Source organism: Lycorma delicatula, chromosome 9 (genome assembly GCF_047948215.1).
Source record: "Lycorma delicatula isolate Av1 chromosome 9, ASM4794821v1, whole genome shotgun sequence".
NCBI lineage: Eukaryota > Metazoa > Arthropoda > Insecta > Hemiptera > Fulgoridae > Lycorma > Lycorma delicatula.
This window is the reverse complement of record NC_134463.1, coordinates 122,947,943-122,971,414: the sequence shown is the minus strand read 5'-3', so window position 1 is coordinate 122,971,414 and position 23,472 is coordinate 122,947,943. Positions and strand designations below refer to the sequence as shown.

At 34.0% G+C, this 23,472-nt stretch overlaps 1 protein-coding gene across 1 annotated transcript in view; it reads right to left on the bottom strand.

The window, feature by feature from the left end:
* LOC142330084 (uncharacterized) overlaps nt 1-2,547 on the bottom strand; it is a 249,826-nt gene extending 247,279 nt beyond the window's left edge. The window contains exon 1 of the mRNA XM_075375140.1: nt 2,504-2,547. The gene's annotated coding sequence lies outside the window, so the exon portion shown is untranslated. The remainder of the gene's footprint in view (nt 1-2,503) is intronic.
* Nucleotides 2,548-23,472: the final 20,925 nt, after the last annotated feature.

Sequence of the window (23,472 nt, the reverse complement as noted above, 5' to 3'; positions counted from 1 at the left end):
CGTCATAATACATTAAAAAAGCAAAAGTAACACAAGATTGCAAGAGTGTATAGGACCCTTGTCAAAGAAAAACACGTATCCGTTTCTAATGAAATGTTGTCGACTGCAAAGTCATACAATTATTAAAAAAACTCAACCCTTCATTAAATTCACCAAAAGCTCATAAAACTATCTGCATTCTTATTTTCTATCGCCTAGGATTACTCGTAGCCTATCCTTTTTTTCCATCTACCTGACGGTCTCCACCTCGGATTCCAGGATGTCTGAGGTATCGGAGTGGAATCATCCGATCTTTCGCAGTAAATTACGGACGATATTTTGCTGCCGGCATCAAATGATACCGGCTCAGACGGTGCAGTGAGCAATGTATCAGAGTCGAGACTTGATGAACTCTCCGCTAAAGTATGTGTGACGGCTTCCACAGAAATTCTCGCCTATTTATTCAGAGGCTCCATTTTTACTCATCCAACGCTGTTTTATTCAATTATCATAACGTTGTATTCTTTCAAGATTCCCTGAAAAGGCATTTTCTTTATTTTAACTTTAGTATGCACCGCTTTAGGTTGGGGTTTCTTCTGTATTTTAACATTATTTTCACTCTTCTTCCTATCGGTTGAAAGCTCATTACTAGGTTGTACAGAACTCTTAGATTGAGAAGCATCTGCTTTTTTGCGTGGATTTTGGGCTACTTTCTCTAGACGATCGACTCTTCAATTTTTTATTAACGATACGTTCGACCATGTAGCTAGTTCGACCGTACATGCCAGTTCAGAGAAGCTGCAGCAACCTTGCATAAGACGCAATCTCTGGCGTTTTACCGAGCACAATTTTCCTAGCTTTAAAGTAGCCGATTTTCTGTTTAGTCTTAATCTCTTGGACAGCTACTTCTTGCTTACAGATAGCACGATTCCGAGATATCGCAGAGCGGTGCCCGTGACAATCGATACAGACAAGGGGATTACCGCAGGGGTCATCAGGTTGTAATGGCTCACGAAAAACACAGATTAGTTTCCTCGTACAACGTGCAGCTGTATGTTCAAACTCTGGCATTCATGGCACCACAAAAGAGTCGGGATAAACGGACGTACATACATTCTGTGGAATACAGTCTTTATTTTCTTGAAAGTCAAGACAAGCGACTTAGAGAGTGAAACTTCTCCGTTTCGTCGTGTGTTTAATCGACGACACGCAGAAAGTCCCTGTTCATGAAGTTCCTCTACAATTTCCTCTTTGTGCAGTTTAACAGTCGCTGCACACGACTTCATCCTTGAGGTAGTCAGCGTTCTATCGGGTGCAACTTCAACGTCCAAGACTCCGATCTTGTCGGTCAGTCAAGATATCACAAGGTGTGGACGGTAAGGCGGTTGGCTCGCCTGGGAGTCAGGTACTGCCTAACCCGCTGTATCGACATCCCAGGACTCGCACTTAGCAGTGAGAGCTTAGATACCCTTACCCACGGGACAATTCGTGACAAGAGCCGAACCGACTGACGCTTAACGACACAAGAATTCGGCAGAGTAAGCTCACATCAACTCACCTTCAATCCGGTTTCCACTTCTGACAAAAGGAATGAACACTCCCCGTCCGCACTCCGCCAACGTCGGCAAAAATGGGATCACGATCGTGCCTTCCGAGCCCGCTGCAAGCAGCGAAGCTGAGAAGCATGGTCGCAACCAGTACGGACAACTTGGGACCGCCAATCCCGTACTCCACAAGGCAGCTCCTGAACGATACCATTGCCCCGTTGGCCGACGTAACTGAAAGTACCGAGATACCACGTCGTTGCCCACTCCAGACGCGTGTGTAATGTGGGGTTGGATTATGTCCTGGGCATTACTATTATTATCTTTATTAAATTAATTACCGAATTTACGATGTACCATACCCAAAATCTTAAAGTAAAAGTGTTACCGATTTTTATTCAACAAAGTTGACTATAATTATTTTTGTTTCCGTAAATTGTTTTTTTGATCTATTAATTTTTTTAGAAATTAATTTAAGAAATTTTTAATTTCTTATTAATTTAAAATATATTTTCAAATTTATATACATTGCACATTTTACAAACAATAAAATAAAGGAAAAATAAAGGAAATACAATCCGTCAAAAAAAAAATACAAAATATTCTCTTTTTTTTATGTCGAGAAAATTATTTTAAATGTAACTTTTTTTTCTATTTTTAATTATTATTATAATTATAATAAATATTATAATTATTATTATTTTTATCGATTTTGGATCCATTCAATTTGATCCGAATAAGAAGCGGAATGGTATAATGAAACTAATAAAAAAAGTATGAAAAATCAATAGCTAAAAATAAAAGAAAAAATTAAATAACCAATCCCTGTTGGTTTTTTCTGTCAATAAATTAAATAACGAATAATAATATTAAGTAAAAGAAAATTAAAAAGAAAAACTCCCAAAGTTTTGTAGATAGAGATATATTTATTGTTGGAAATTTAAAGTATTTTTTAATGTTTTATAAAAAGTATAACTTACCGACTTTTGAAATCAATTTAGTCGAAATAAGACTTCAGTTATGTGGTGTATCTGTAAAAAAAAATCACGAACTCAATTAATTAATAATAAAAATAAATAAACAGAAACTTAGCATTCAAGGATATTTTTTTTCATTTTTACATTAATAAGTTGAAAAGAAAGTTAGTTACGTAAGATGGAAAATAAAGGAATATCAACTTTTTTTTTCGAGTAATTTATCTAACTTTTTAAATTTAACAATATATATTTACAAATCTTGGTTTCTCCAGTTGTTTTTATTTTTTATGAGATAAAGATATACTCACATACGCTCGATTTGGACACCTAAAACATAAAATAAGCTCAATTTTTAATTTTGGAAAAAAGGTTTTTTTAATGTTTAAATTTTATTCCTGAACAATCGATGATTCTTTCGTTTTACACGACTGTCCAAAAAGGAGAGTAATGTATTTAAAGTGTATGTATGTTTGTTCCACCGTAACAGCTCAACGGCTGAACCGATTTAGATGTATGTCCCCGCGTTGGAATCCTTACATTATAAGTGTCGTAGAATATATATATATATATATATATGCATGCAGGTGGTTCAGAAGGAAAGGAGAATAATCTGGAAATTGATTCTAGAACTTGAAATAAGGAAAAACATATAACCAAAAATGTTTTGTTATCGACTTAGGACTAACGAAAAATTTTGCGTTGATTTCAGTTCCACCGGTGAAATGTCAGTATATTAGAGGTTATAATTTTTGTTTTTTGGCCTGAAAAATCGAACAAAACAGGTGCAGATCTGTATTTCCCGTAGTTTTCATAATATCCAATATAATACTGAAAAATTCGATGACAAAAATATTTTTTTAAGTTTGAAGTTTTAAGTGTTTTTTAAGTTTTAAGTTTATTAAAATTGATTTAATAAAGTCTGTGAAAAACAAAAAATTAACTTTTATTAACAAAAAGCTTAATAAAAAAATCCGACAAATTTGTATAAATTAAAAGCACCTGTTTTTAGTATAATAAATTTAGACGTTTGAAAAGTTAAAATGTTTTTAATGTACTTTAAAAAATATACGCACTGTGTTTTACACTCTAATAATTTATTGCACGACTGTCCAAAAAGGAATGTAATGTGTTTAGGGTGTTTGTATATATATTTGTTCCACCGTAGCAGCTCAAAGGCTGAACCGATTTAAATGTATGACCTCGCGTTGGAATCCTTATGTTACCGAGAGTGTCACAGGCACTCTCGGTAATATATATATATATATATATATATATAAACCTATCGTCTGTTTAAATAAATTTTAAAAATTTGAAAACAAGATTATACTTTTTACAAAATTGTCATAAAATATTAGTAATTATTCTATATTAAAGAACAATGTTTGTCAGTAATGTTTTTTTGCAGTCGTGTTTTTTAACTTTTAATATTTATGCCTTGTTTTCTAGTAGAGACTACTCTGTTAGAATATTTTCTACTCTGTCAGAATATTTTCGTGCGAAAGTTCAAGAATATTATTGGAAAAATTTGAGTAAAACTATACAAAGATTATTTCTATTTTATTCGAGAGGGAATACAATATTCCAAATAGGGTTTTAGTTTACGTTCGATAACAATTGCGTGAATCGTTTCGCTGCACTCCGTTTCTTATTTTTATCGATATGCTGGTTTCTTACCTTTTGTGTTTAAATAAAATAAACAAAATATATATTTCAAATAGGTGTATAGGGTGTCTGGACTAAAAGTATCGAAAAGTAACAACTTAATAGAGAACTATTAAATATAATTTTTTTTATAAACATAGCAACTCACCTTTTTTTTTTTTGTCTTCAGTCATTTGACTGGTTTGATGCAGCTCTCCAAGATTCCCTATCTAGTGCTAGTCGTTTCATTTCAGTATACCCTCTACATCCTACATCCCCAACAATTTGTTTTACATACTCCAAACGTGGCCTGCCTACATAATTTTTCCCTTCTACCTGTCCTTCCAATATTAAAGCGACTATTCCAGGATGCCTTAGTATGTGGCCTGTAAGTCTGTCTCTTCTTTTAACTATATTTTTCCAAATGCTTCTTTCTTCATCTATTTGCCGCAATACCTCTTCATTTGTCGCTTTATCCACCCGTCTGATTTTTAACATTCTCCTATAGCACCGCATTTCAAAAGCTTCTAATCTTTTCTTCTCAGATACTCCGATCGTCCAAGTTTCACTTCCATATAAAGCGACGCTCCAAACATACAGTTTCAAAAATCTTTTCCTGACATTTAAATTAATTTTTGATGTAAACAAATTATATTTCTTACTGAAGGCTCGTTTAGCTTGTGCTATTCGGCATTTTATATCGCTCCTACTTCGTCCATCTTTAGTAATTTTACTTCCCAAATAACAAAATTCTTCTACCTCCGTAATCTTTTCTCCTCCTATTTTCACATTCAGCGGTCCATCTTTGTTATTTCTACTACATTTCATTACTTTTGTTTTGTTCTTGTTTATTTTCATGCGATAGTTCTTGCGTAGGACTTCATCTATGCCGTTCATTGTTTCTTCTAAATCCTTTTTAGTCTCGGCTAGAATTACTATATCATCAGCAAATCGTAGCGTCTTTATCTTTTCACCTTGTACTGTTACTCCGAATCTAAATTGTTCTTTAACATCATTAACTGCTAGTTGCATGTAAAGATTAAAAAGTAACGGAGATAGGGAACATCCTTGTCGGACTCCCTTTCTTATTAGGGCTTCTTTCTTATGTTCTTCAATTGTTATTGTTGCTGTTTGGTTCCTGTACATGTTAGCAATTGTTCTTCTATCTCTGTATTTGAACCCTAATTTTTTTTAAATGCTGAACATTTTATTCCAATCTACGTTATCGAAAGCCTTTTCTAGGTCTATAAACGCCAAGTATGTTGGTTTGTTTTTCTTTAATCTTCCTTCTACAATTAATCTGTGGCCTAAAATTGCTTCCCTTGTCCCTATACTTTTTCTGAAACCAAATTGGTCTTCTCCTAACACTTCTTCCACTCTCCTCTCAATTCTTCTGTATAAAATTCTAGTTAAGATTTTTGATGCATGACTAGTTAAACTAATTGTTCTATATTCTTCACATTTATCTGCCCCTGCTTTCTTTGGTATCATGACTATAACACTTTTTTTGAAGTCTGACGGAAATTCCCCTTTTTCATAAATATTACACACCAGTTTGTATAATCTATCAATCGCTTCCTCACCTGCACTGCGCAGTAATTCTACAGGTATTCCGTCTATTCCAGGAGCCTTTCTGCCATTTAAATTTGGTGAGCAACTCACCAAATTTTAATAATGTAGATTGTCGAGTTCAATCTTTTTAGCTTTCAACCTTTTTTAATTCGCCAGACATCTACACGATTATCTAACCCTTGCCAGGTGTTTAGGAGCATCTACGACGTTATTAGACCAACAGCTTCAACAATTTTGTCTTTTAAATCGTGTAAATCTCGAAATTTTCTTTGGTACACATAACTTTTAATAATTTCCCAAGAAAAAAATTGTCCAAAGGAATAATATCTGGAGATCTAGGCGGCCGTGAAGTTGGAGCTCCTTGTCCTATCCAACACCCTGGGATAGTGTTGTTGAAGTACACGATAACATCTCGATGAAATGTGGTAGAGCACCATTTTGTTCGAAACTTAAGCCTACAGGAATCTCAGGAACAGCAAAGTCTCAAGCACGTCGAGATATGTGTGTCCTGTCACAGGGGCTCCGTGAAAAAAACGGATCGGTGACTCCATTTTTGTGAGTCTTAACCAGACATTGATTTTGATGTGTCCCTTTCATTTTCCATTACTGTATGAGGGTTTTCATTACCCCAAATTTGATAATTGTGTTAACTTCACCGAACTCGAGAAAGGTTACCTCATCGGTAAATAACAACGTATCAAGATAATTAGGATTGCTTTCGACACGGTGCATTGTGTGTGCAGCAAACTGTTATCGTTGGCGGCGATCATTTGGTTTAATGCGATGAGGGATTTGCAACTTGTACTCTCGCAAACGGAACCGCTTATGAACAACTCGTGAACAGTGGAACGCATCGCGTACTCGATCCGCAGTCTGGTTACTGACTGAAACTTTTGAATGATTTCCGGTTTGTGAAATCAAGCCTCCAGTCTCTGTTACAGTCGTATCCCATTGATGAATAAGACTTGGATGTAGCAGGTTCGATATTCCATTCGGTTCGGTACACGCCGTTACACGCGTAGCCGATTGAAATTGAGCTATCCAAAACAGTTGTACTGAATCTTTTGTTGTGGGATATGTTTTTTCCTTCTCCCCCGGACAGGATCCTGCAGTTAAGTATTACACAGCCCGGAGGAGTGTCCTTTACTCTAACGGGCCTCTTGGCCCGCCGGTCGGATCTCACTTTACGCCCGCTCAAATCCCCAGAGCAGGATCCACCGTGCCCGGCTACGCCGTCCCTGGATCCCCGCTCCGGGAGCCAAAAATCGGTCTTTTTGCCAGTGCCTCTAACAGGAACATTCCTACTGGGGCATCCCCGTCGGGAATCGGTCTTTCTCGCTCGGGAGTGCGAGAGTCCCCGTGCCTCATAGCTAACGCCCACTCGTGCAAGCACGTGCGAACGGCAGCTCCGCAGAGGGCTGTTCCTCATCCCCGAGCCCCCCGATCATTCTTCTGAAGAACTCTCGCCACGAATCCTGCAACGGTGTCAAAACTCTTGGACCTCCGCAACATGGTAGCGATGATGTTCTCCACGCTCAGCGATCCGGTAATCGCCGAGCAAGCTGGGCGGTAATCATCCCACTGCGGGCTCCAGAACACCACGTGTTCTGGTGTATCCGGGTTGTCGCAGGAAGGGGAGTAGAGGTCATCCGCCCTCCTCCTACCACACAGGTAGGCGGGATATGTTATAATGCATATAATTACTAACTTAAGTTTAGGATAATTGTTTGATTTTGTGCGCCAATTTCAAAAAACCCATCTTAAAAATCGAATAGATTTACGTTCATTTTTATTGATTAGCGAATTAATATTTTTATTTTTTTCCCATTTTAGTAATTATTTTAATCAAACGTACTGGTCTTCTCAATTTCCTCATCAATAACTCTGTAAAGAGCTACTTTTTTATACAGATAAAAGAGAATTTATCTCAGTTATTTCACGTTTGTGTACACAGATTAAAAAAAATAAAATATTTATTAAGAGCAATAATAAAACTTTGTGAGTGCAGTATCGTAAAATAAAAACGTCGAATTTTAAATGATTAGAGAATATAATGAATTTTAATCGGGTAGTTGGTGGAAATAACAAAAATACCAGTGACGGAAATACGAATAGGATGAAATGTAAATTTAATTTACGTGAACTGCGTATATAAACAATTGATTTGTAAATTATTATTATTATTAAAAAAGAGAAATGAAATCGTAATTTATTATTGCCGATTGTGGTATAAAGTTATATATACTCGTGTGAATATATATATATATTAACTTATATTATATAAGTTCAAAATATATATATTGAACTTTTATAAAGTGCAATTTAATTATCGAATATCGAAATGTAATCGATATACATTACAGTTTTTACAAACATTTTTATTTAAAAATTTGTTATTACAAATATAACGTTTTTAATCGAAATGAATAAAAAAAATGGTTTGAAAAATATTAAACAGTTTAAATGAATCTCCTTAATTCGAATAACTCCCTAAATTGAATATTTACTTTGTATCCTAGAAAAATCTCTTTAAATCGAATAAAAATAACCTCCTTTATTCGAAAATTTCGAGAACAATATAAACATATTATTTCTTTTATGAAAATGTTTTTTAAACGTTTTCAATAAACAATTTACATACTGTTCACGATTTCCAAAGAAGCATAGATAGAAATAAATTCGGTTTAACGGTGTATAAAATCGAGATGAATTATTAGACCCTTTCTCAATTTCAGAAGAATGGAATATAATTTGTAAAAACTTTAACATTAGTACGGACGAAATTTCATTTGACTTGTTCGCACATTTTTATGATGATATTGCATGCAGTTAGTGCCATTTCAACCGATGTGATCGCGTCTGTGTCGCATTCATTCTTTGGTAAGGATTCCTTTGAAGAAGACGAAACGGAACAAGTAGAAATTACAATTACACCAAAAGACGCGAAATCGGCAAAAGTTCAATCGAAGTAGAAGATGGTGTATTTACTATATTAGTGAAGATTGAAAATCTCTTGATTTTCAAATCTGCCAGAAGAAAACTAAAAAAAAATTAGACTTTTTTTCAAGCAATAATTAAAGATATTGTACTGTATTTCAATTTTTTTTTTTTTTTAATTTTTACGTAATACTATACACATTTTACGTTTTCTAATGTAATTTAGTACTTTACTACATTATTATAGATAATATAAATTTTTATTAGATTATGAAATATTTCTGTACGATTTTTGAGTTTCATTATTTTACCTTTCTAAATAGAGAACACCCTAAATGGAAAAACAATATTTGTCCCTTGAAATTCCTGTTAGAGAGGTTTGACTATATTATATTTGCTTTATATATTAAGGATGTCAGATAATAAATAAGACCTCATCGAGTTAAACACGCTATCGTAATATTTCCTGTTTCTATCTGAATGCGAATGTACTAATAAATTATTAAAGCTCCCGATAAACGTATCGCTTTTTCAGATCCTTACTGAAACTTTTACTCGCTCAATCGTGAGTCGAGATTTGATATTTATCTCGTACAGAAAAAATACTGCGATTCAGAATGTTTTCTTTATTTGGTAAACCAAAATTAAATATTCTACTTTATGTCAGAATGTATATTCGTATTCTAAGAGGAATTACGAGGCTCGGCTTTACCTGATAGGCGACTACCGTTTAGCCTAATGTAGAGCCACCGAACAGGAAACAATTTTTTCGGGTTGAATCATAGTCGGCCGAATACTAAATAAATCGAGAATGCTTTGAATGCACTCTATTGAACTATGGGTTTTTTCATTAATAATCATTAATAGTATAATATGTTGCAATAAAAACTGTTTTTCTTGAAATTAAAAAGCCATTCGAAAATAGGTATGCGGTTCTTAAAGTTTCTTCCTTCCATTACCTGGAATCATGTATTGTGTGGTGGTAAGTAACCGATTAATGGTAAAATTTCACTGAGGTCCTTACCCTACCCGGCGTATTAGCATAAAATTAAAATCATTTGTTGAACGTTTAGAAAAAACACTGTGATTAATTTTTTTTGGAGGGGGGTTCGAAAAAACCTTTCGCGTTATCATCACCCGGTCAAAAAAATTACAAAAACGCCCTTTCCCGGATATTAGCATATTAATAAAATAAGATTAAAATTAAGATGGTAATAATAAGATTAAAACTAAAATAATAAAAGGAACGTAACCAATATGTTAAAATATGTACCGCAAAATTAACGGTTGGCTATCATTAAATCTTATTAAGTATTTAAGTATTTTGATTATTCATAAAAGTAACAATACTCGATCTAGTACGTTCTCATCACCCACCGGGTTGGTCTAGTGGTGAACGCGTTTATCCAAATCGGCTGATTTGGAACTCTAGAGTTCCAGCGTTCAAGTCCTAGTAAAGGTAGTTATTTTTATACGGATTCGAATACTAGATCGTGGATACCGGTGTTCTTTGGTGGTCGGGTTTCAATTAACCACACATCTCAGGAACGGTCGACCTGAGACAGTACAAGACTACACTTCATTTACACTCATACATATCATCCTCTGAAGTAATACCTGAACGGTAATTCAGTAAATCGCGCGGGTGTGGTGGTACTAGTGGTGACAGTCGGCACTAACTAAATTAAGTAATTTCATAACTTAAATTAAAAAAAAATGTCGCTTTTACGATTGACAGAATGGTGTAGCCGCGAAGCATAATGCACCAGATATCGATTCAAGCGGCTGATAGATTTTGAGACCCAGTCGGACCGAATTAATTTTTTACACTTTAAATATTATTCCTCTATTTAATTTTACCGCTCACCTGTGACGTCAGAATATAGCAGGCGACTACAACAGCGTTTTTTAAGGTGGGGATGCGATTTTACAAAAATTTCTTTTTTCAAATGTTGTTATCTTTTAATCGATAACATATGCGTCTAAGAAAACTATGACCTTATTTAGGAAAAATCTCGAGATACCGAGGGTGACCTTGCTCTATAGCCTCACCCTCTTGATCTTTTAAGTTGAAAATTTAATGGCATTAATTCCCCATATATAGAAGCAATCTGACCAATTTTAGTTAAAGTCGGTCCAGTAGTTCTGGAGATAAGGTGATTTAGAGGCTAACATCGAACACACACACACACACACACACGTACGTACGAATATTAACATCCGGAAAATTTCCATCCGGTTTTTTGAACCTCAAGACCCGAAAAAAACCGCAACGCTCAAATTATACCGTTACAATACTTTCCCTTTTAGAGCTACAGCGTTATCTAGACGGGAAAATAAAATGTATAAATTAGATTTGGTTTAGATTTCATGGAATTAGTTAAAGCCTAAAATTGTATCTTTCCATCAGTGACAGATTTAAAATTACGCTTTTCTTTCTGTAATATAATATGTATTAAACACCGATGAGTAGATCCGGTAAAAAGGAAATATCAATTTCCATTAACTCAAACATTTGATTCTCCTAAAATATAATAAGAACATATTAAACGATAGAATTTTGAAAAATTAAAAAAAACAACTTTAAAAAGATTTGTAAAGTTTACCTCTTACTCTTAGATCTATAAGATCTAAGAGTGATCTTATAGTTCCGCTTACAAAGTTTAATAATATATTTTTCATACTTATGACGCGATATTTACAGAAAAAAGTTAAATTCAAATTATTGGTTGTAACAGTCGAAAAAACAGAATTTTAAATTAAAAAAAGGTTTCATTTTTTTGAAAGATTATATTCTGTATCTAAGATACATTAGAATGTCTGTCTTTACTCGTTGGGCACTCGAATAATTAGGTTTATTGCTGCAGCCGTCGGACAAGAAACGACTTCCCAAATAATCGACATGCTTTTTTCAGCTAACACCGAAGATGAGAAAAAGGACCCGGCATCGTTTCCATAGTTGTAACATGCTACGACCGCAGAATTAAAAGTAGAGAAAAAATAATCTAGGATAAAAATTAAGCGGTAAGCGGGTAAAGGCGATCCGTTCTGTAAACTCCTCTACGAGATGTCCCAGTTGGTGGAAAACTGAAGGACCTCGGTGTCCACCTCGCTTATAAGTTCTCGGGTGAGGGAGAATTTTTACTTAAAATCCCTAAGTGGTTGCAGCCCATCGATCAACGATTTGGCGTTAAAAATCTTAAATTAAAAAAAATCTGACAATTTTTTGCGTGTTTTATTACTATTAATAGAAAATCATTATTAGTTATTTTAAATTCAGTAACTGAAGGAAGTGAAAACAGGCACAGAATTGTCAACATAATTTTTGCTATTCATTTTAGTCCTATTTCAGCTGTTTATCGACCGATTTGAAAAAATGAGATGGGCTTTTGTTCACATTAAAAGGCACTTTTAAAAAGCATTTTATTTTATAAAACATAATTCGATTAATCTAATATTTATGGAGCTATTAATTTCAAAAAAAATTAAATCGCTATTTAAATTTAATCGGCTCCCGTCAAAGGTGAAACAATCGCTTTCTAATCGGAGAATCTAATCTTCGGTTCGATTTCACGTACAATTTAATGTTTAATCTAAAAATTTAACTATATTTTAATTATATAATTGTATTTTAATCCGTAGTTACTTTGTCGTGTAACGCAAATATCTATAATTCATAACAATTTTTATGCAATACAGTTTTTAGTTTTACGGATAACTTCAATTAAATGAATTTTGGAACGTTCAAATATAATTTATTTATTTTTTTAAAAGCTCTTGTTGGTTCCACCTATAAAATATCTCAATCCGTTCTTAACATGTACATTTGGATTTAAAAATAATACAAATTGGCGATCAGAGGAAATAAGAATCAAGATGAGGTTTTTGTCCACTGGAACGTTTTTGTTTATTTTTTTATCTTAAATCAGTCTCTTATCTGTGACCAAAACCTCCCGGGGCACTTCTATACAGTATAACAGGCGCGATAATAATAAAGTTTAAATTTAAAAAAAAAAAAAACATTTATTACCTACAGGAGAGATAAAGAATAACACTATTCCCCGTCCGTAATTTAAATTTTCCCTGTGTCGTCCCTTTACATCGGTAATTATCAATTTTGTTTCTTCTTCGAACCGATAGAAGTTATAGAATTATAAAATGTTTTTGTTCTAAAACATTTTATAATTTTTAGAGACGTTACATTTTTGATTTACTAACGAGGCTGTTCATTGTGTTGTAGTTTCGCACAATATTTTTTCGTTATTTTACAGAAATCAAAAAATAGCATCTCTTAAATTATAAATTTCCTGTTACTAACAAGAGGAAATAAAATTAAAATAGAAAAATATCCGGCTTAATTAATCAGCGTCATTGAACTCCTACACTTCATTAAATAAAACAGTATGTTATTTATTCTCTTTCTAGTTTTCTCTTTTATTCATTAGGGACCATTCATTCTCTGATTTTTAGTTTTTACTTTTTGTGGACTAATTTCTGACTATTTTACGTTTAATTATTGCCATTTATTTAAACGCTAGATACTAACAATCTCCTTCGTCCGGATTTTACCGACCCCAAAAGTTCAGATCCGTTAAATTTCACTTTTACAATCGTATCTTATCATTTATAAATTTACTTTCCGGTAAATATGTTTGTTTATATTTTATTGTAGTCTATTATTAATTAATTTCATTATTAAAAAAATATATATAAAGTGGAGGAGAGGAAACGCATGTTTTTTAAACCGCTAGTACTCAGCGTCGAGTGCGAGGGTATTGACCTTCGGCGACCTCTGGCGGACAGCTCAGACTACGCAGTTTCAGTCGCTAACGAGGTCAGAGCTTAGAATATTGCGTGTTTGCTGTCGAGCAGTTTTTTAAAAACAATGAATTTGCGGTTACGGTTCATCGTCTGTTTCGTCGAAATTGTAATGTCGAACGTCGAGGAGCAGGTCCAGATTGAAACACCATTCTCCGACGGGTTGAGGCGTTTAGAGGTACTGGGTCTGCGACGATGAAAAAACCACCTGGCCTTCCCCGTTCAGTCTGAACTCCGGAAAACGTAGAGTGAGAAGGGCAGTTGTTGCTAATCCGAAACGATCCGCTAGGAGACAAGATGTAGAGCTGGGTATGTCACGCTTCATCGAATCTTACACGGTGATCTCAAATTTCACCCGTACAAAATAATAATCGTCCGGTCGCTAACTAAAAGGGATTTTGTGCAACGCAAAGAATTTTGTGGCGTAATGAACGCCATTCTTACGGAAGATGCAAACACAGTAGTACTAAGATGAGTGACGAAGCCCGTTTCCATCTGGATGGCTGTGTTAATGTCCAGAACTGTCGGTACTGGGCGTCGAAGAACCCACGTTAACTACACAAAAAAAACCTCTACACACCTCAAAAGTAATAGTACGGTACGGTGTCTCCAAGATAGGAATTGTTGGTCCTTACTTCTTTGAAGAGGAGGAACCACAGCTACAATGTTATCAGCGCGCTAAATCGATTTGTAAAATAACTTCCTGTGTCCAGAACTGGAAAGGAATCGGGTGAAAACGAGAGAAATGTGATTCCAACAAAAATGTGCTACAGCTCACACGGCGAGAGAATCGATTGAAACGGTTCGACAAATGTTTCCTGGACATGTCATTTCCCGATTCGGCGGTGTTTCTTGGCCACCACGCTCTCCCGATCTATCGATCTGTCACTTATTTTTGTGGGCTACCTGAAATATGAACAAGCCACAACAATCGAAGACTTGAAAATTTCCATTCGTCTAGAAATTGGAGCCGTGTCGAAAATGAAATGTTGGAGAAAGCCGTGCAGAACTTTGAGGAGACGCTCCGAATAAATAATTTAGGTGACAAGAAGGACGTCACCTTACTGAAATTATTCTCCCGACCTTATTAAGGTATATTGATTTCAAAAATGGAATAAAAATATTGTTTTTTAGTGTAAAACCTTTTTCCTATAACTAGAATAACCGAAGTTATTCAGCAGTAAAAAACATACGTTTCCTCAGCTCCACTCTTTATATAAAATATTTGCTACGTAAGGAGAAAGTAATTATAAACTTAAGAGATACCTTACATTCAAATCGGATGGAATTGGTTAAATCATATCGCTTGAAAATAAACGATATAGTTTCATAAAATCTCGTTATTTTTTTGTTTTTTTTTAATCTTCGTACCTACTACAAGTTTCACATACCTATAAAATATACCAAATGAACGGAGATATAATAAACCGAGCAAATAAGCAGTTAAAATCCTTAAATTTCTTCAGATTTTCAAGTTTCAAAATAGATATCTATTCCAAAATTGTAACGGGTAAACACCCAAAAATATATAATAAAATGAACGATTAAATATTACGAGTATTATTTACAACTGAAATCGATGATGCCGAAAACAAAGAAACCTAAATTTATTTAATTTATTATTGCATAGTGTCATTTTGTAGAAATGTACTGTTGATAGCCAGCGTCTCCTATTTTTATCTGTGATTTGTGCCTACAGGACGGTCTCTCGAGAGACGGTGCTAGTTATTTCTGTTATTAAACCCGTTGATATCCTGGCGACTGAGCGCCAATTACGTTACGATGCCAAAAAAGTAAGCCGACTTACCTCTGAGCGCATAAAAGAAACAGACGACCAAGGTTTCCATTTATGGCAGACCGGTCAGATGGACTGAATCGTCCGATGGTCGTGATGGACATGACATTTTTCCTGATGTGAGAATTATGCAGGTAGGCGGATTTCCCCCGATCGGCATATTACATAGTTTCTTTCTGGAAATGGTGTTTTTCAAGGTAGGTCGGCCAGATTCGGTTTAATTAATTCAGACTTGTGTCCGGAGTGTAGGGCCTTTATGATGTGCGCCATGTCTGCCCCAAGTACAAAGCCGAACGTACCAAAGTAGCCAGAGAGCTTCCAAGGATCAATTCTGGTTTTGATCTGAAAATTTCCTGTAGTACCGAAAGGGAACCGAACATAGTTGCTGGCTTCCTTAGATCTTAGCCCTGCGGATGATGGTTGAGCGGGTATGATGCTGTTATAAATGTGTAAATAGAATAGCAAGCGGGTGGCTAGGGCCCCGTCTAGATGATTACTTCGCCAAGATAGGCGTTTTGGTATCGAGCCCCGGTTAGCCGATATATTTTCTGATAGGATGAAATGGATGAGCGGAGAATTTTGTGATGGAACTGCAGTGTGGAAGGGTGTAGGCGTTGACCTCGCTCCCGAAAGCGTACCTGAGAGGAGAGAGATAGGGTATATTTTCATTAAAGGCTTATTAAATTTGCGAATCTGTTTCTTGATTTTTAAGTAAATCAAGAGAACTTTGAGTAAACTGAATCGTAGGACAAAATTGTCCTTGTTGCGATCGACGCTTGTTTTGTTGATATGAGGATAGTATTTTTGGTGTTTAAAAACTCAGACAAATAACGATCTGAGTCCGAAGTCTAATTGAAATTAGATATAAGAAGCGTTTTGCCTGAAACATTCGGTGTTAGAATAAGGCGTGAGGGTCGCGCTTCCGCGAATCGGTTAATTTGAAGCGCGGTCATGTTGGAATAGGTCAAACGAATGGTATAGCAGGTTGTGTAAATACATCGATGGAAGTGTCTGCCGAGGCATTTGCATCAGTGGCATCCTGACACAGGCCAAACCGACGATTGTGTTGTGTTACCAAGTTTAGAGGGTCTAAAAGACCACTTCCCATCAAGACCAGGAACGGAGGGGATGGTGTGGTGACCGGGATCGTCAGAAGGCGCGTGTCTATCGGTATCAATGATTACACTTAACACTGCCCGTCATCAATGATTACTACATCCAATCGCAATAGGAATTCCGATAAAGTGTAAACCAATGAAAAGACACATTCACCTACCGGTATCAAATTTACACTTAACGTTGCCCGTCCTCGATAACTAAATCCAAACAGAATACGAAAGCCAAAGAATGTAAATCAATGACAACACACATTTACCAATCAGTATCAATGATTACACTTAACGTTGCCCGCCCTCAAGGACTATAAAATCCAATCAGAATAGTACAACTTTTTTGTAAGAGTCAATTTGGATTCATAAAGGATGAAAGTACCGAAATGGCGCAAGTGAAGTATTTAAAGATATACACAGCGACATACATATAGGGAAAAAATTCTCAGTTTTCCTTTTAGAAATACAGAAAGGATTTCATACAGTTAATGACAAAATCTTCCTAGCAAAAACGGAAAGAGTAGGGGGTTAGGGGTAACGCATTTATCCGTTTTGGATCTTATCTGTCAGATCGTCTCCAAAGTTGGAATGAGTGACAATTTTAGCGATTGGACTGTAGTACTCCGCAGGGCACTGTCCTCTCTGTTGTTCTGTTTTTAATATTCATTAGAAAATTTCAGAAGGAAATGTCTCTTCTTTGCCGATAATACCGCCGTAGACTATAGCCGCGATAAGTGAGAAAATATAAAAATACAGATTGAGGATCTGATTATTATCAGAGATCGGTTCTACGATAATAAATTAGTCGCCGGTATTCAGGATACTAGTGTTTTCTTTTCTAAATTAGAACGAATAAATTTAAATAGTGTTGAAAATACCATCAAGATTTTGTACTACTGCTGATGAATCGAATCGTACACCGCCTTTAATATGAACTAGACTCGACGTGACAAACTTTAGATTAAGTATACTTAGATTAGGCTATATGTTAAGACTCATTTTTTGTATTATTACCTTTGGCACTGGAGCTTTAATATCGCTCTAGGTATTCCAAGGAACCCACCGGTTTGATCTAGTGGTGAACGCATCTTCGCAAATCAGCTGATTTCGTTCCAACATTCAAATCCTAGTTACTTTTATACGAATTTGAATACTAGATCGTGGATACCGGTGTTCTTTGGCGGTCGGGTTTCAATTAACCACGCGTTTCAGAAATTGTCGATCTGAGACTGTACAAGACTACACTTCATTTACAATCGTACATATCATCCTCATTCATCATATGACGTAATACCTGACGGTGATTTCCGGAGGCTAAACAGGAAAAAAATAGGTATTCCAAGGGAATGGAACTTTGTATATCTATTTGTAAAATAATTATTTTTGAAATAAATTTGAATTTGAATATTTTTCTAAGTATCAATTAAGAACCGAGTTGTTGAAAAATAACCGGTAAATCTCCCTACATATTAAATTTTATGATTTTTCTTTTAATCTAATATAAAATCTTCAAATTAATTGACTTTTATTTTGCGGTTGACTTAACTTAATCGCTTTAATTTAGCCCTTTAAATTAACCTTAATTTGGTACGTCGTAGGGGATGGAGAGTAGAACCTTCCTATTCCAACAGGAACAAGGTTAATTACAGTAAATTAGTTGTCGCTGAACTCGGTTTAATCTGAACTTAGGTGGTAATGCTCTAGTAAATGTCTTCTTCACGCATCAAAAACCGCAAATCTTGTAGCAAAATAAGCGGTAAATTAAGATATGAACTAGTTGGGCAAATTTTTACAATTTTATTTAGCCAATTTTATATATATATATATATATTACTTTACTAAAAATATAAAGAGTATTTTTTGATTTTTAAGTTCGAACTTTTTTATTTTTTCCTATTACTTATTTATTGATATTATTGTCGTAATAAAGCTACAATCCTGGCGGCAGATGTTCAACTTTACGCCTTTTTATTAATATTTATTTTAATGTTACGTCTTTTCGCGTGTGAAAAATTATATACAAAAAACAAATGTCAACTTGTATGATATTTAGAGCAAATTAAAAGAAAAACTTTGCAGCCGATTCCGAATAATTAGATCGCTTTGGAACCGGGACCGTATGGCCCTATTAAGCGATATTAAAGAAAAATGACTTCATACTAATTATTATTAAAAACGATTTAACTAAAGTCTTATTATTCGAAATTTTATTTACAATACAATATTAAAGTTCAATAAACAACGTTATTAAATTATAAAATTATTTTTGTAGTCTTACATCGTTAATTAAAAACAAAGCTCTATAAACAGAATAAAGTTCTAAGTCAGAATAAGGACTGCCTTTTACGGTAAGTAAAATACAAATAAGATATTTTAATGTATCTTACTTGGTTAAACTTCCTGAAAAAAACTCCTATGTTTTGCTCTGTTTTCTCCCTTTCATTAGCCGGCGCATTCTACAAATTTGGCACAGACTCGCAGTTCTGCTAGCGGGCTTTCTCACTGTGTTCTTGCATAAAATACTGCTGAAGGTCGTCAATGATTTTTTTGCATCTTGTATACAAGATGCAAAAAATAAGCGCGTATCTATATATACGCGCTTCATTTTAGATTCCTCTTCATCAGCTTCACCTCGGTCCAGTTTTCGAGTAATCTTTTTTATTATTTCGTCATCATTCCTGCACGCATTGAAATAATTACGTATTGTACAGTTCAGTGGATACAAACTTTTCTCCTCGTAGTTAAGGAGAAGTTACCTCCTTCCATGCAGCGTTTAAACGACGGTTAGACGATTTGCATCACAAAAGTCGTGTTATTTTACCCTTAAAATAAAGAAACAAACGAAATAGTGGGCATTGTAAGCGGCATTTTGGGGCATTAAACCGGCGTAATTTTATATGAATTACATGAAAATGTTTCTATTTTTATAAAATTGTCCCGACTAAACAGCTGCCCCGATTAATCGGTGGTCCTATTAACCGGAATTCACTGTATTAGTATAAAAAATTATTTGGTTAATTAATTATAAATATATAGAAAACCAGAGAAGTAGAATTGTTCGTAAAATAAGTTTATTTGAAATTAAACCTTTAAAGCTTATTTTTAATAAACAGGAATTATACGATCGTAAACTTATTTTTCTAACAGTGACGCAAGGAATCGAAGAACGATAAAGCATCTATTTTTAAAAACTATTTTTTTTTTTTTTTTTTGTCTTCAGTCATTTGACTGGTTTGATGCAGCTCTCCAAGATTCCCTATCTAGTGCTAGTCGTTTCATTTCAGTATACCCTCTACATCCTACATCCCCAACAATTTGTTTTACATACTCCAAATGTGGCCTGCCTACACAATTTTTTCCTTCTACCTGTCCTTCCAATATTAAAGTGACTATTCCAGGATGCCTTAGTATGTGGCCTATAAGTCTGTCTCTTCTTTTAACTATATTTTTCCAAACGCTTCTTTCTTCATCTATTTGCCGCAATACCTCTTCATTTGTCACTTTATCCACCCGTCTGATTTTTAACATTCTCCTATAGCACCGCATTTCAAAAGCTTCTAATCTTTTGTTCTCAGATACTCCGATCGTCCAAGTTTCACTTCCATATAAAGCGACACTCCAAACATACACTTTCAAAAATCTTTTCCTGACATTTAAATTAATTTTTGATGTAAACAAATTATATTTCTTACTGAAGGCTCGTTTAGCTTGTGCTATTCGGCATTTTATATCGCTCCTGCTTCGTCCATCTTTAGTAATTTTACTTCCCAAATAACAAAATTCTTCTACCTCCATAATCTTTTCTCCTCCTATTTTCACATTCAGCGGTCCATCTTTGTTATTTCTACTACATTTCATTACTTTTGTTTTGTTCTTGTTTATTTTCACGCGATAGTTCTTGCGTAGGACTTCATCTATGCCGTTCATTGTTTCTTCTAAATCCTTTTTACTCTCGGCTAGAATTACTATATCATCAGCAAATCGTAGCATCTTTATCTTTTCACCTTGTAAAAACTATTTATCTCATTTAAATTTTGTGTAACGTACAAGATATTTCAATGATCGTTGAAGGTTTGTGTTATTTTTTTCTAAGTTGAAGAAAATTTTATCTTTTAAGAACGTATTGTCGGAAGTTAGGGAGTCCGATCGGGGATTAATCTGGTTAGATTATTTATAAGAAGTTACCTTTTTAGGTTTGATTTGGACCGTTAAAAAACGATATCGTTTAATTCTTTTATCCACAATTTTCTTTTTATTATATATTTTTCTTTTCCAGTAAACCAGTAGAAATACTCTTTTGTAGTGTTTAATAACTATTTACCGTTTTATTAATTAGAGTGGTTAATTTTTATCGTCGATTATTTTTATATTCTTTTATTGAAATTCTTTTTTATATTTACCTAAAATAATTTCCTATATATACTGATGATGATTGTTTTACGATCGAAACACGTATCTAAACTTATATACCTAGGTTTAGATTTTTATTTTTGTATACGTTCTTTAAACGCCTATTTACAATTTTATTATAAGAGACTTTAATAAATTCGTTTAAAATAATAAGTAAATAAACTTTAAATGTTCTTGTGGTAACAAAATATTTTTTCTTATAATTTTCGAAAATCAAAGACACCATTAAAGTAAACTTAATGAAAAAGTAAATGTAATAAACACAGTTGACAAACGTAATGAAAAATCTGGAATTAACAGTTGAAACTTTTTCAAAGAAACGTTATTCATCTTATTTTCCTTTTTTATTTAGGGTTATTTCGTTATTATTTCTCATTTATAACCTGCTAGATTAAGACAGCTGTACGTGATTTAATCGATCCATTTTGCTATCATTCCTGTTGGTTTTTTTAAATTTTGTTTTCTTATGGAAATTGAAAATACGTTACATCTTAAATCACTATACATTTTTTATAGCGTTATCTGGTTACATCGGTATAATTTCCTCATAAATCTGAACATTGTACGAGGATGTATGGTATAAAAATTCTTTGACGGATGAAAAATTCCAAACGCGATCGCGGTTTACATCCGTAACTTATCGGATGAAAAATTGAGCCGTGAAAGTTCAATGACTTCCTTGGTAATCTGTCTTTAATAATATTTCTGTAATAAAATAATCATTTTTCTATAATACAATAAATTAGGTCGTTAAAAAATTTGTTTTACGTTACTAGAAGTAAATGTATATGTACTAAATTGTTTGGGATGAAGGATATAATGATATTAAATTAGAATGCATCGTTGAAAATATAGGAATCGGATGGAAAGACCGAAAATCAATAGGAAAATGATAAAGAGGCCAGAAATTATTGATGAAACAGAAGAGGTAGCGTAACTATCGCAGAGGAGTGACGCAAGATTATTGTGTGTCGACTGAGCGGTGATGGCCGAAGCAGTGGAAGAGCTGAAAGCAATCGAATAAGTACAGTAAGAAAATTTAGAATGAAGATTAACGTCTTTAAAAACAAACTTTAAAGATCTAGTTGAAATAGCGGTGTAAATGCCGTATAGTACATTTTTTTGGAAGTAAAGATTGAAACGGGAGAGAAGTTTTAATATACTGAGAATGCAATCGCTAGAAGTAGAAAATGTACAGAAGAGATAAAATACAGTTTACCGAGCAAAATCAATACGTGTAGAACCAAGAAATTATTAACTGTAAGAAAAACCTGAAGAACTTAATAAAGAATTAAATACATAAACAGCGAAATATTTTGTTTGAAATATTATACGGTTTCAAAAACACTGATCGGCAAAGAATACTCAAAAATCTTCGAAATACGGTTTGAAAGCTTTACTTTTCTTTTAAACATCTAACAAAATTACTTATCTCAAAAATTAAGTATCTTTTGACGATTCCAGTTTTTTTTTGTGTTCTACAAAAATTTTATCGGAAGTTATTTATAGAACTCTATTCTTGGGCACATTTTTAAAATGTGCCCAAATGTTTGCTCGGGATAAACAAAATAACTATCCGATCTATAGCTACCAAATTTTTACCCATGTTTTTGGCATAACTGAGAAGGATTTTGGATATCTCGAAAAATCTCTAAAATATATATATATATATATATATATATATATATATATATATATATATATATATATATATATATATAGATGGTAGTGCAGATATTGTATTGCCCGGTTGAAGCACAAACTTTAATGAATTGTGAACTTTGAGTGTTTATAATTGTGAGAGCTGGGTTTGAACTAAATGATTATTATGAATATCTAAAAACCAATATCTAGATTTTTGAAATTCCGAGTTTCAAGGATTAAAATGAATTTTTTAATTTTTTTTGAAACTATGTTATTTTTTTTCATTTTTCGGTAACAAATGAAGAAAACAACCTGATTTTTGGTGAATTTAATCTTCATGTCATTAAACATTAAATATCTTCTTCTTTTTCCTGTTTAGCCTCCGGTAACTACCGTTTAGATAATTCTTCAGAGGATGAATGAGGATGATATGTATGAGTATAAATGAAGTGTTAGTCTTGTACATTCTCAGTTCGACCATTCCTGAGATGTGTGGTTAATTGAAACCCAACCACCAAAGAACACCGGTATCCACGATCTAGTATTCAAATCCGTGTAAAAATATCTGGCTTTACTAGGACTTGAACGCTGTAACTTTTGACTTCCAAAAGTTAAAGTTAAAAGTTAAACCAATATCTAGATTTTTTTAAATCGACCTTGAAAGAGGATGAAGAAAGATAAAACAAATTTTAAACAACGATTATAAATTTTCCCAATTATGGCTATAAAAAACTAAATATTCAGTAGATTTGCAAATACTCTTCAGATAAATATTTAAAAACCATTTCCGGGATTTTTTTTTGATTCCGATTTTTTTAAAGGGTGCGAAGGTATACGGCGCTGTGGCTCAACTGACACATCCGCCACTGCCACCGTTATTGAATGTATGACTGCCTGCACCTGCTTCTGGTTACTTGACTAAAAAACAGAAAATAAAAAGAATTACGCCACGGGAAACGCAAGTAACCATATAGTGCGGGCGAAGCTGCGACGGAGAGCTAGTATCATATAAAACCATTAACTTTGGCCAATAATGTATTTTTACT